We start from the raw sequence: 13,496 nt of genomic DNA on the forward strand, positions 1-13,496 counted from the left end.
GTGCCGAACGGGATCCCTACAGTCATTTACTCAACGTCGGGATCCCGACTGTTACAACACAGACAGACGGGTTCCTGACGGCCACTGGCTATTCTCCCTCGTGGGGTTCCACGACCCTCATAGAGGGAGAATAGAATAGGTGGCAAGCCTAGCGGGCTTTGTTGTGCTCGCCATGCTGTCTGAGTCCGGCCAGTCAGGATCCCGACGTCGGGCTAATGACTGTCGGGATCCCGAGTGTTGGAACCCTATACCACACCCGCTTGAAGGTGCAAACTGCGGCCCATTGTAATTGTATAGTGAGGCCTGTTTGAAATAAAAAGAAGTTAGTAGCAATGCAAGAAGGACTGTCAGGTGACTAATAACCAACAGGATGCCTAAGGGTACCTGGCCAGGAGTGCACAGGCCAGGCACCGTTACTATATTGTCCAATCAGAGACCTGTTTGTTTTTATTGGCATTTTGCAGCAAAACAGTCAAGCAAGTGAAGATGTAGAGTGCGTACTGCTGATGTACAGAGCTGCTCTATCTTTACTAGGCAATGTGATAGATAAAGACCTATCCGGCCTGGAACTGATGTTGCACACCCTTCCCTAAAATTCTCTGGCGCACCTAGCGGTTTCCCAGACACTCCAAACATTTTCCTAGGCACACCTACATTTTTCTTAGCACTCCCACTTCACGGACGGTTTCCACCCCCAGATGCCTACTTCCTGTCAATCACCTTGCGAATGGCTTGTCAATAGAAAAAGGAGAAGGCTTTCAATGCAGCACAGCCTCGCACGTGCCTACTACAGGCCACAGGCATTCGCATTTGATCGATAATCAGGGCTGAATTAGCCCCATAGAATGCAGCCTATATAATGGGTATCTAATCCTAAATATAGGTGCCCCCTTACAATATATTGTTACCGTACATATGCCCGCCACACGCATGAACCAGTAGAGGAAAACTGTCGAGATCCGTCCGATTGTGAATTGCTTGGAGATGATACAAAGATGTGCAAGACACGCTAGATGCGGCTGCTTTCGGTTTTGCACGTGACTCAGAATGGGGTGTCTGTGCCTTTATCATTCTTTCCTGTGATTCAGAGGACTGGTTGAGAAAAGAACATGGGGGTGGGGCTTGAAATGTAAGGATGAGTCCTGCAAGTGCCATTAAGGATTGTGTGCCCATCTGGAAGCTTTGCCATTGTGAGTGACCATCCCGTCTGTGTATGATATAGGAAACCTCACTTACAATTAAAGAGTAGCAAAGTGCTCCCATTTTGGGACCATTCCTAGTTTGAATTTGACACTATCTATTATGCCCCCGGCAGACCCTGCCCCTTTTTCTGCAGTGACCCTGGTACGGCTTTGTACTCCCTGGTTTTTCTTATATCTGTCTCATTTATTGATTTTTCTTTTTTTTATACATTTTCTGGATGCTCAGTGTTGCTTACATAACTTATGTGCTTCTGTTAGCACTTTGTCTTCTTGTTGTGCTGTGTATTCCTAGAAGTTTTATTACACTGAGTTTGTTTCGTGTTTTTCCGGTACAATGATCTATTTCTGCAGTTATTAATATGTATACTCTGATTTAGATTGTATTTGTGATTTATAGTTTTTTTTTGTTTTTTTTTTTGTTATTGCAAAATTTTAATAAAAAACATATAATTAAAAAAATGTAAAGCATCTATTTGACATACATTTTTATCTACTGGGCTTTCAGAAGCAAAATATTCAGTCAATTAATTACATTTCCCCAGTGGAAATAGAGGCCGGGATGGAATAACGCCTATAGGGGCAGATTTATTAAGCTTTGTGAAGTGATAAAGTGGCTGAGCTTTAAAAATGACAGTTAGGAGCTGATTGGCCATTGATAAAGTACTAGCAACATTATCACTTCACCGGGCTTAATAAACCTGCCCCTTAGTGTTTAGCTGACAGGTAAGGTAGTCTTGCTCTACAGAAGTTGGCTGCACTTCTTATAGATTGGTGATGTCACAGCAGCTGAAATGAGTGCATTTTCTGCATTTTGATCTGTAACCGATTAGAGATGGGCAAAGCGGATCATTAAGCTGAGCCTGGATCCGTCGGATCTCTCAGTGAAAAGAAACAGATCTTTTAGACAGAACCTCGACTCGCTTTAGAAAAAAAAAAGTGGAATATACATGACCGAGTAAAAACACTAATCGATGGCTGGGTGCAGAATCGCCATCGATGGCAACCATCCCTGGCAGCAGCAGCTAATATTTCTATCACTTGTAGTCACAGCACTGTACTCAGTCTCCAGAGGTAGTACATCTCAGCTGCCACAGGTGGCAGCACTGAGATCAGGAAAATGCATTGTAATGGAAAACAAAAATGAAACGGATCACCTTTTTTTGGATCGACGGGTCACTCGTCCTTGAATGGGATCCGCTCAAAAGATTCGGTTCGTTCGCGAACGGCCCATCTCTATAACCGATCACTTCAGGCCACAGTCCTAATTTTTTAAAATTTAAAAGCCATTTCATATTTTATCATTAGGGGTAGTGGAGTGTCAGAGTAATACTAAAGGGTTTCTAATAGAAATTGTAGTGGGCTAACCCTATTCCCCACCAGGGCTGCAACTGAGGTGGGTGTGGGCCTAGGGGGCTAGGTGGTCTGGTGCTGGATAAGATACCCTTATGAGCATTCAGTGGGGGGGTGGAGAAATTACAGTTACCCGAGTGATGAAAATCTTAATTTCAGCCCTATCCCCACAAAGTCATTGAGGGGGGCAGTAATTAGAGTGGCGCCATGCCACACTAACGATACTGCCAACTTGCAGATTTTTCTTTGCAACCCCAGGGAGTCGGGCACTATAAGGGACTGTGGGGGGTGCAAGGTGCAAGTTCAGGTGCCGTTGCTTCGCTTTAGTGTTAAGAAGGTTGCCAGTCACAGCGTGGATAACATGGGGGGGGGGGGGGTTTGGCTTGTTACATCCTATTTAGCTGATTCTAGGCAGCCCTGAGGGGAAAAAAAGCCGTGCCACACTAACGATACTGCCAACTTGCAGATTTTTCTTTGCAGCCCCAGCGAGTCAGGCACTATAAGGGACTGTGGGGGGTGCAAGTTCAGGTGCCGTTGCTTCGCTTTAGTGTAAAGAAGGTTGCCAGTCACAGCATGGAAAATATGGGGGGGGGGATTGGTCTGTTACATCCTATTTAGCTGATTCTAGGCAGCCCTGAGGGAGGGGAAAAACCGTGCCCAGTAAACCATATGTATCAAGCTTGCCTGTGTACTGAGCTCCACCGAAACTCTTGAAATCTATCTTTCCTTGTGTTTACAAGCCGAGTTGTGTTTTATTGTTAGGCAATACACTGCAGCTCTCCCCTGAAAGAGGTTAATCTAAATGTACAATTGTGTATACTTCATACACTGGCCGGAGCGATTGGCGCTTCCATTTGCCAAAAAAAAAAAAAAAGTTTAAGAAAAGTGTATTAAAAAACACAGAGAAATCTGAGATGTAGCTATGGAAACAAAGCAATGTTTTCATTGTAACTATATACAATGAAATATACAATAAATAAATGTTCAGGTTAAATGCTAAAAGATTCCTGGACTTTTCTATCATTTCTTGGCAACACGTTAAGCAGTTTCTTTGAGAGTTTTGCTTACAATGACACTTTTATATAGGTTACTGAATTGGTTAATATAGATCCTAGAACAGATCATTTATAATTGGATCATCATAGATGCTGCCTATTCCACCCCACTCCATGCAGATATGTCTGTCTGCATTTTCAATTTTCATGAACCTTTGCTGCACCCGGCGGCTGTTCTGTAAAACCATTAAATGAGTTGTGTCTTGTTCTTTACAATAATCTTATGCAAGGGCTAGACCTGTGTCGACTGTTAAGGCCCATACACACTGGGCGACTTTGAGCAGAAAGTCACTCAAAACAGCATGTTTGAGCGGCTTTCAGCTCAAAGCCGCCCAGTGTGTATGCCCCGGCGATCAACCGGGAAAGCCTTTCATCTGCTGGTAATACCAGCAGATGGACGGCTTTGCATAGCGCTGCAGTATGCAAAGCCGTCCTCCCCCCGCTGTCAGCATCGGAGCATGGCGGAAAGCCGCTCAGTGTGTATGCACTGAGCGGCTTTCCCCCCAGCGATAAATGAGATCAATGCTGTCCATTCACGCTGGGCATAGTCGCCCAGTGTGTATGGACCTTTAGAAGGACCACAATTCCCAATTTGCTTTGCCAAGGAACTTGGGGGCTGATTCATACCAGTTCACTAGGCTGCATATGTCCGAACAGGTAAACGCCCACTGCCCGGATGCCCCGCCCCCGCCCAAATCCCGTCGCTAGCATACGAGCGGATGTGTACGTGAACACATCCCCTGTCATGTGGCCGAAAGGAGGAGAAATCATTAGTCAATACTTCTTCGAATTTGCGCATACGACCCCGAACATCAGGGAAGGGGCTTAATTGGCCCCTTGATACAGATTCGCAGGACACCTGTTGCTGTTATGGTGTCAGAGGGGGAATTCAATAATGTACCTGTTTACAGAAGTGAAGCTTCGTGTTCATTCTAGCACCCTTCTCCTTGTGCAGTCCTTGTAGTTCCTCCTCCCTGCCTGGGGTGTCGCTGTCTGCTGTGGTACTTCAAGAACAGTCTGGTTTGTATCTCAATGTTGAGATACAAGGCAGACTGTTGTAGAAACACCACAGCAGACAGTGACAGCCCAGGCAGGAAGGAGGAACAGCAAGTATTTTTCAAAGAGCAGGGTGCTAGAATGAAGACTAAAGCTGTTGCCCATAGCAACCAATTAGATTCTACATATTTATCTTACACTTTGTAAGAATAATAGCCAGAATGTTATTGGCACTTTAGTAAATATTGCCCTAGGTGTTGGAGACCATGCCAATATCAGCATCTGCGTACTGACACGCAGTGGTGCATGTAGATAACCATCTGAGTCACCCTATGGGCCTCACAGCGAGCGACATCACAAAGGCACCTCGGCAAATGCCCAGTGCAGCTGTGACGCATGCACATTCATCCGATAAGCGCTTGATTGCGTAAACATCGGCCCAATGAAACTTGACATAGCGGCCTTTTTGTTATGTGTGAACTATAATAATTGCCCTACTGTTAATTGCATGTCTCTGCAACAAAGGTTTTACTCTATCAACATAATATTCATAATAGAAAGACTTAAAATAAATATGATTTCTGAGTAACACTTCCATAATCTGTGCCAAAGTTTCCGAGCACAGCGTCATGACATTTAGTTTTGCTTTCCCATTGCAGAGCTGGAATTTGGCGGATGTTCAGTAAAGGCTAAATTAGGTCGCAGCAATTTCCAGCTGTTCTACAGATAGCAGAGCACTTGATGTCCAGCGTGCTGGAAGCTCTGCACTGGAAGAATGACCACCGCTAACGTCCGTTCCTAAAGGTTTAGCTACACTTGGGAGTAAATTACCCACACCCCGCGCCTTCAATACCTGTCTCTAAGTATTTCCTGATGCTCGCTTTGCCTATACACCTATGACTAGAATTAACATTTATTTATATAGCCCCAGCATACTTCATAGTTCTTTACAGCGACTAGAAGTCTCTGTGGCTGACACTGCATCTAAGCATTTGTCATGTGTCAGTGGCCAAGGGCCAGATGCACTAAGCTTCAAAAGTGATAAAATGGATAGTGATAAACAGCCAGCCAATCAGCTCCTACCTGCCATTTTTCAAACACAGTCTGTGACATGGCAGGTAGGAGCTGATTGGCTGGCTGTTTATCACTCTCCATTTTATCACTTTTTGAAGCTTAGTGCATCTGGCCCCAAGTCTCATGTTTGCACCACTTCCGTCTTTGGATAATAAATGAGCTAATAATACACACATGTTCATATGTATGAATATAAGATCTGTGTATTCTATAAGTGGTGATGTAATCACATCCGTGTTCATTAGGAAACTGTCCATCCTTATGTGCATGGCACTCTTTTCTAGTCATTTATTAGATGCAGAGTCCTTGCTACAGAGTTGTGGCCAGCTCCTAGGTGTCACCAAAATGCTGGCTCCTCTTTCAGTGAATGGAAGCCCATGTGGTTGTTCATCACATTCTTCCTGAAAGGGATTCCTCCCAGTGCCCCTTGTGGCAATCCTAGGTATATACCTAGGTAATTAGTGCCAGTATGTACCAATAAATCATACCTCCTAACTGTCCCCCCTGCTACCCGCTGCTCTGCTTAGCAGATCACAGTGTCTTTTCACGGCATGCAGGAGATATGGCCAGCAGCTCACAGAGCTCTGGCTATACCCCGAGGGTGTCGAAAATGGGGTGTGGCCTTGCGGGAGCAGCATCCCTGTGAAGCCACGCCCCTTACCGGGAGTCACGCTTTCCATATCTCCAAAGCTGGGAGGGATCATAAATGATGGGATAAATCTCATTCAAAGAGTGACCGCACGATGTACAGTGTGTGTGTGTGTGTGTGTGTAAATATATCTGTCTGGGTATGGGAGCTGGGCATCCAAAAACACAGCCACTTGCACTGGTATGATTGCAACACTCCCATTACACTTACATCAGGACACATACAAACCAATACATTAATCTATGTGCTGGCGTAAATCTAAACGGGTGATTCCACAGATGTCAAAAGGTGCCCATACACGGTCCGTTAAACGGATCCGTTTGGGTCTTAATTAGCATGCATCGTATCGGATCGCATGCCTAGTGCATGCCTAGTGCATGCAATGCGATCCGATACGATGTTTAGCTAGTACAAAAAGTATGTGCAGCACATACTTTTTGTACCGTACTATGTGATGCGCGGGAGCGCGCATCGCATAGTACAAAACGGACGGTCCGGGAACGGACCGTCTATGGGTACCTAAAGTTTGATAAACCCCAGTGTGATTTACAATAAACTGACCAGTGAACAATACTTATCCGATATCACTCAATTCTGTAAACCCCTCACATGTAAAAATATTTAATATCTTTATTTTAATTAAAGGATTTAGATAAATAAACAGAGGGGTTTGCAACAAAAGAATCTGCACATTTTTTTAGTGTATTAAAGTGTTCAGTTCAATCCTGTCTCCTTCATATGAGCATGTTCCAAACACTGGGAGCATTGTCCTTGTGCTGATGAAATAGATCATTTCCTGATTCCGTCACTTTGCCTATGTTATGATAATCGGCCATAGAGACAATTCCTGGCTTTGCCAGCTCGGCGGATCCACATGATGTGTTTAGAGATTGCTAAATAACAGACAACAGATGTCCTGTGATTATTTATGGAATGTTTTAAGCTGTGTACACACAGTGCAATATCGCTGGCAATATGGTGCGCGCTTCCGTGTTCAGCCTCCTAATGGTCGCTGGTCCTGCCACCAGCTGTTTCCCTCTGCGGCTCCCCGGCAGAGTCTCCTTTTCATCTGCGACCATCTCTGGTCACTGATGAATAGGAGACACTGAGCAATATATTGCACCGTGTGTACACAGCTTTACAGCGGGCATGTTGGGTAATGTTAAAGGTGAACCCTAAATGTATTGTTTTAAATAATAACATGTATCATCTGGGCGATTAGCTTATTAGCCCTGTCATCAGGTGTAAGCTCGTATTCAGACACAAAATAACTTAAGTCTTTAAATAATGTGTTTGTATTAAAAGCACTTTTTATACTGAGAGTTAAGAAAAACTACTATTCCAGGGAAATAGCGCCCATTGGCGATTCAATGCATTGAAGGCAGATTTCGACAAAACAGATCCGACTTTAAAATGAGTGGGATATTTTATGTCGGAAACGGCCACGAATTGACAAATTCACGGCCGTTTCGTCAACAATCTGCAGCCGCCCACTTTCTGACACTTCACAATCGGAACATTGAATTCCGGCTGGCCAGTTACAGTCGAGCTGAAGGTAAACTGCCCGGGATTCCGACTGTCGCAATGTTCTGACAGTCAGAATCCCGTATTGAATACCCCCTTATACTGGTAAAACTCCACTTTCTACAGCACTCAGCAGCTTGGAAGCAAAACAAACAGGGATATGCCATGGTATAGTAGAAGGGTTCCCCGTTGATAGGTCGACCGGGTCTAGGTCGATAGTCAATAGTCAACCACTATCGATCGACAGATGAAAAATGTCAACATATACTAGGTCGACATTGACGCAATGTCGACAAGCCGATGGTCGACATATAAAAAGGTCATCATTACTTTTTCATTTTTTTTTTCCAACTGACCTACTTCACCATCCATGTGTGCTGAGTGAGAGTTCAACTAGCCCCAAAACATGGCGAAAGTGGGGGTCCATGTCAACATATGTTTACAGAGGCACCACAAAAAAGTGAAAAACGTTGTCAACCTTTGCCAGTGTCGACCATTCTCATGTCGACATTTTGCTTTTTTTTTTATTTTTTTATTGGAGTCTGCCGATTGGATTGAATCGGCAGAATGGTGGATCGGACTGTAGATGTATGTATATTGCGCAATAATATTAATATTTGACTATTACCTAAGGTGTTTTCTATTTATGTCTAATTATTATATAATTCAAATGCACTTTAATATATGGAAATATCATGCATTTATCCCATCTTTTCTCATTGCAGTGTGCCACAGTGATGTCACAGAACTGACCAGATTCATCAAAGTAAGTCATTTTTGAGGCTGTTACTTGTAATAGGTGTTCATACTACAAAATGTGTTTCTTAAACAAACACAAAAAATACTTTTAACTACTTAACTTGCTAATTATTATTTTATTCTAGCTTTTTTTTTTTTTTTTAAACTGCTCCACTTTTTTTCTGTTTAAGGTTAGAACCTGTTTAAAAAAATTTTTTTTTTAAATATATTGAAATAATATGGGTATGTGATCCTTTAAAGCGGGGGATGGGAAAGATCGTATCCCAGCAGAGGCCCAGCTGACTATGGACAAAATCCATGTGGCTGTGCCATTTAAGTGGTTAAAATACTTTATTGGATAGTGACCTGTGCTGTCACTTTCCCTGAGCATCAGCTTTGTGTACTTAAGCATTCAGAAGTTGCTTACTACATGCTGCAATAATACTATGGCAGACCATCCACAAGCAAAGCGTAGAACAACATTAAATCAGCGGTTTTGAGTTTCTGACTGTCTCACATGTAATTATAAGGTACATTTTTGGTTGTCTAAGTTTTTTCTTCTATTTTTAAGACCTATATGGGTTAAAAAAACAAAACACTAGGAGGTAATCATTATTCTCTACAAACGTGTATCAAGAATAGTTTACAGTAGGTAAAAATCGATTTGGTCTGAAATCATCCAATATCAGTGCCGTAATCTGCCTGTGTATGGCAACGGTGTTGTATGTTGACAGATAATTGGTGTGTAGGCCTGTTTGGCAGTTTAATCTGAAGGTGTTTGCCCAGCATTACAGGAACAATGTGAAATATGATTTTTAACCCATGTAAACAATGAAAGTATCTGAAATCTCGTCTGTGCAGCTTCGTACCTGATTATGGTTAAAGGACACCATGACTATGTCTTTTTATCCTTATAATTTACAGTAGGGTTGTTATATTGGGCAACATTTAATATAGGTCACATATATATATATATATATATATATATATATATATATATATATATATATATATATATATATATATATATATATATATATATATATATATAGAGAAAGGGGTGTAGAGGTGCGCTCAACAGGTAATATCACCAATCAACAATTGTAAAAATACAAAATTTATTTCGTACAATAAAATGGTTTAAAATACATAGGTCATCGGTGATTTTCAGAAATAGTTGATGGTTTACAGAAATTATTGAAGGTAGTAACTCTTAATGATTCCGTACAATGGTGTAGATTTGATCAAGCGAAATAACCCTACGCGTTTCGTCCGCTAGGGACTTCCTCAGGGGCAATACACCAAGATCTAGAAAAGTTGATGAAACAATGCCGTGAAAAACAGTCTTGAGTGAGTTTGAAAGATAATTCAGGGTATGAGAGGCTAGAAGGAAGAACAAATGCGAAGAAGAGGAGGGAGGAGGAGAGGTGGGTGAGTGGTTCCTTATGAGGAACTAGCGGTGAGAATGTAGACCAGAATTTCCCAGGTCAACCTCAGTGTGGGAAAAAATAAGCATAACACATACCTATGGAATCTTTAAGCATACAAATTGAAGTACACTCTTTGTGGATAATTTTATAAAGAAGAGAAAGGGTGTGGTCACCGTTGTGAGTCAAATGACTCGGTAGTGCTTCCACTGAAGCAAAACAGCAATATCTGCAAATATATATCATATTGATAAACAGACGGGTATATATAGGACCAATCGTATGTCGATAGGTCTGTTTTGGCACATCGAAACATCAAATTTACAATATAAATACAAAAAAATGTACAGTAATAGATGACAATGGATTAGAGTGAATTAATAAAATACTTGAATAGTTCATAATAAGGTGACAATGAATAAAGGTATAAGCACTCATTGAGGACCAGTAAGCATGATTTTTGAACACAATGGCAACATAGCAGTAAGTTTATAAACAATACGTTTCTAGAAAACAAGCATATATATGGAAAGCGTACAGTACATACCAAAATTAAAAGGCGAAATAACACACCTCTCCGACTGAAGTCAATTTCAGGTAAGCGGTTGATTCTAAATGTCAACACATATGTCTATTAGACAATTTTGCAGGTCGTGCTATAACACTATAGATGGGGTTGACAATATAATGATCTGTGAGGGAGTTGGGGTTAAGGACCAGTGGGACGCTGATATATAGCAGTCCCAACAGTGATGTCAATCATCCGTTAAAAGTGAAAAACAATAATGACTATAAGCCACCCCTACGTGTATAATGGCCCAATGGGTGCTAGTGTATATTAATTACATCAATAGAGGTTACAGATACCCTCTAAGGTTAGACTGATACAAAAAAGTTCTAAATTGATAAGGCCCGAAGGGCGCGTATAACACACTCAGTATGTGGCCACTATGGGGGTCCAAGATCATAGCCGTGCCACCTTTATACATACACAGTTAGTGGCATAAAAATAAACATAACACTATTAAATAAAGCTTTTACAATGGAACACAGTGTGTAATTAGGTGTATTGTATTCATGTGTTGTATATATAGTAAGGGATACCTTAACATACATAAGTTGGTATTATACAGTATTAATACCATGAAACAGTATATAATTGCATGTATTGTATACATTATAAGAGGTATCTTTACATACATGGGTCAGTATTATACAGGACCAGTAGGGAGCAACCTACCCAAATCAGCTATCCACCGTCTCGATCAGCAGGGAGAGAGATAATGACCCTCTACAATGAGGTGCTTTATATATCAGTACGTGAGTGACCTCACTTCCGGTTTTCCGGCTGTGGGCATATAGAGACTTTTCAACATTAAAGTGGGTAGAGGAAAATATAATGTCATGTAAATGAGGGGAGCGCTGGGAAGTGTGGCGTTTTAAATAAAAACGTTGTTGTTAGGGGGCGGCAGTTACCTGTAAGCAGGGAAATAACATACATTTGTATGAACTTCCGGGAACGCTATGCGTTCCAGCTGCGTCTCAACCCTCATTCTGAGAGGGTGGACGCCTGGATCTGGCGACTTCCGGAATTGTGTGACGTACTTAGAGCGTCTCAGACTTCCGGAAATACCGTGCGTTCCACGATATAGGCTTCTAAGAACGCTGTGCGTTCCAGTTCAGCGTGACAGCCCTCAGTGCGGAAATGCCGTGCGTTCCACGATATGGGCTTCTAGGAACGCTGTGCGTTCCAGTTCAGCGTAACAGCCCTCAGTATATAGGCTGGTCACGGGGGCAGAAAAAGGGGCAGTCTGTGGTGCTGGAGAGAAATAGGTGGGAACAATTGAAGAAGATAGGCGTGGTGCTGTGTAGATAGTTATTATCTGGTTGCCCAGGTTACATAGAGGGCTTATAGCGCTGCCTTGGTTTCAAGGTGGCCTGGGTTACAGGCACCTGGGCAGGGAACGCTATAGGTGTCAGCCCCTAACTGTAAGAACAAGACAGAGTGTATCTAAAGGTGTGTGTGACAATGATAAAGGAGTGTAAATGTATTAAATTTTCAATTGTTTTTAAAAGGAAAAATTCCATCAATAAAGTGGGCAACTTATGATAGAGGTATGGGGTGAGTGTACAGGGAGAACCCTGTGGGTGTGTGTGGTAGGGGAATGGCCTACTCAGTGTGAGTGAAAGAATAGTGTATACCATATGCTGGTACACGATAAGGGTAGGTGTAGGGCTAAGTGTGACCCCAATATTCTAAAAGATGGGGGGGGGGGTTTATATTCTATGTGCTGCGTTGTAGGTGTCTATACGTCACCCCTTAGTTGAATGGGGTGGAATTCTAAATGTGGTGGTGCCTATGAGTCACAAACTTTCTATCAAAAATGGTAATAAGTAGACCAGGAAAATCCTAAATATGGTGATGCCTATAAGCCATATATTGCAATAATAGTAATAAGTGAGGAATGTATAAAGGTGGACCAATCTAAATTATAAAAGGTTGGAAACAGTGGGGGATGAAATAAGTGCCACCTATAAAAGTGGAAAATGGCAAACTAAATACGTATAAAGGCCGATGGGTTAAGGTAACCAAGGCCCAAATCTGGATACTAAGTCCTAGAAGCACTATAGGATGACTGGAGTATGACAATTAAGTGTGATGGAATGATGAAAGGATGGAGGGTGCGGGTGCCCTCTGAGTATATTGGAGTTCCCTAAAGAGGAGAACCCCATGTTAAAAAATGCTAGAAACGTATGGACCGGCTGTGCTGGCAAATTACTAAGGAAATTAAACCAGCTAGGCTGGTGATTTATAATTATGACTAATAACTATAATTTAATTAAAGAACATAGGTTGATCGGAATAAATCAGTGTTCGAATTATAAGGTTTATAGCCCCACTAGTCCTGTATGTACAGATAATTATCTACGGAGCTCCATGACTACACACGCCAATCAGAAATCCTCAAAGACAGGTTCATCGAACGTGGTTACGATAAAATAAAACTTGAAGAAGCCAGAGCAAGGGCAGAAAAATCAGATCGACAAATCATGCTGCGGGATAAAGTAAAGAAGGTCCAAAAAACACCATATCGTCCATTTATCACCCAGTTTAACAAGGAGAATCGCCAGATCAAAAAAGTCCTTACCAAGCACTGGCATATCCTTCTGAAGGACCCTATCCTTGGCCCAGCTTTACCACCCTCACCAAATGTGGTCTATAGACGAGCTCCAAATTTGAGGAGCTTGATAGCCCCCAGTCATTTCTGCCCTGAAAAAACAACTCCGAAATTGGGCAAACATTTTTTGAATGATACCATCAGATGTACTCCATGCACTAAATGCAATTGTTGCAAGTACATGGAAAAGCAACCGTTCATGTGGAAGACAGTGGAAAATAAATCTCACACTTTAAATCTACCATGTACATGTACCTCTAACTTCGTGGTATATAGGATCACATGTGGATGTGGCCTATACT

General features: G+C 42.1%; 1 protein-coding gene across 20 annotated transcripts in view; it reads left to right on the top strand.

Moving 5' to 3' along the window:
• BAZ2B (bromodomain adjacent to zinc finger domain 2B) overlaps positions 1 to 13,496 on the top strand; it is a 242,777-nt gene that overhangs the window by 45,316 nt on the left and 183,965 nt on the right. For all 20 annotated transcript variants that reach the window (XM_083153987.1, XM_083153976.1, XM_083153975.1 and 17 more), the window contains one exon: positions 8,576 to 8,616. The gene's annotated coding sequence lies outside the window, so the exon portion shown is untranslated. The remainder of the gene's footprint in view (positions 1 to 8,575; positions 8,617 to 13,496) is intronic.

This window comes from Crinia signifera, chromosome 7 (assembly GCF_055691185.1).
Source record: "Crinia signifera chromosome 7, ASM5569118v1, whole genome shotgun sequence".
Taxonomy (NCBI): Eukaryota; Metazoa; Chordata; class Amphibia; order Anura; family Myobatrachidae; genus Crinia; species Crinia signifera.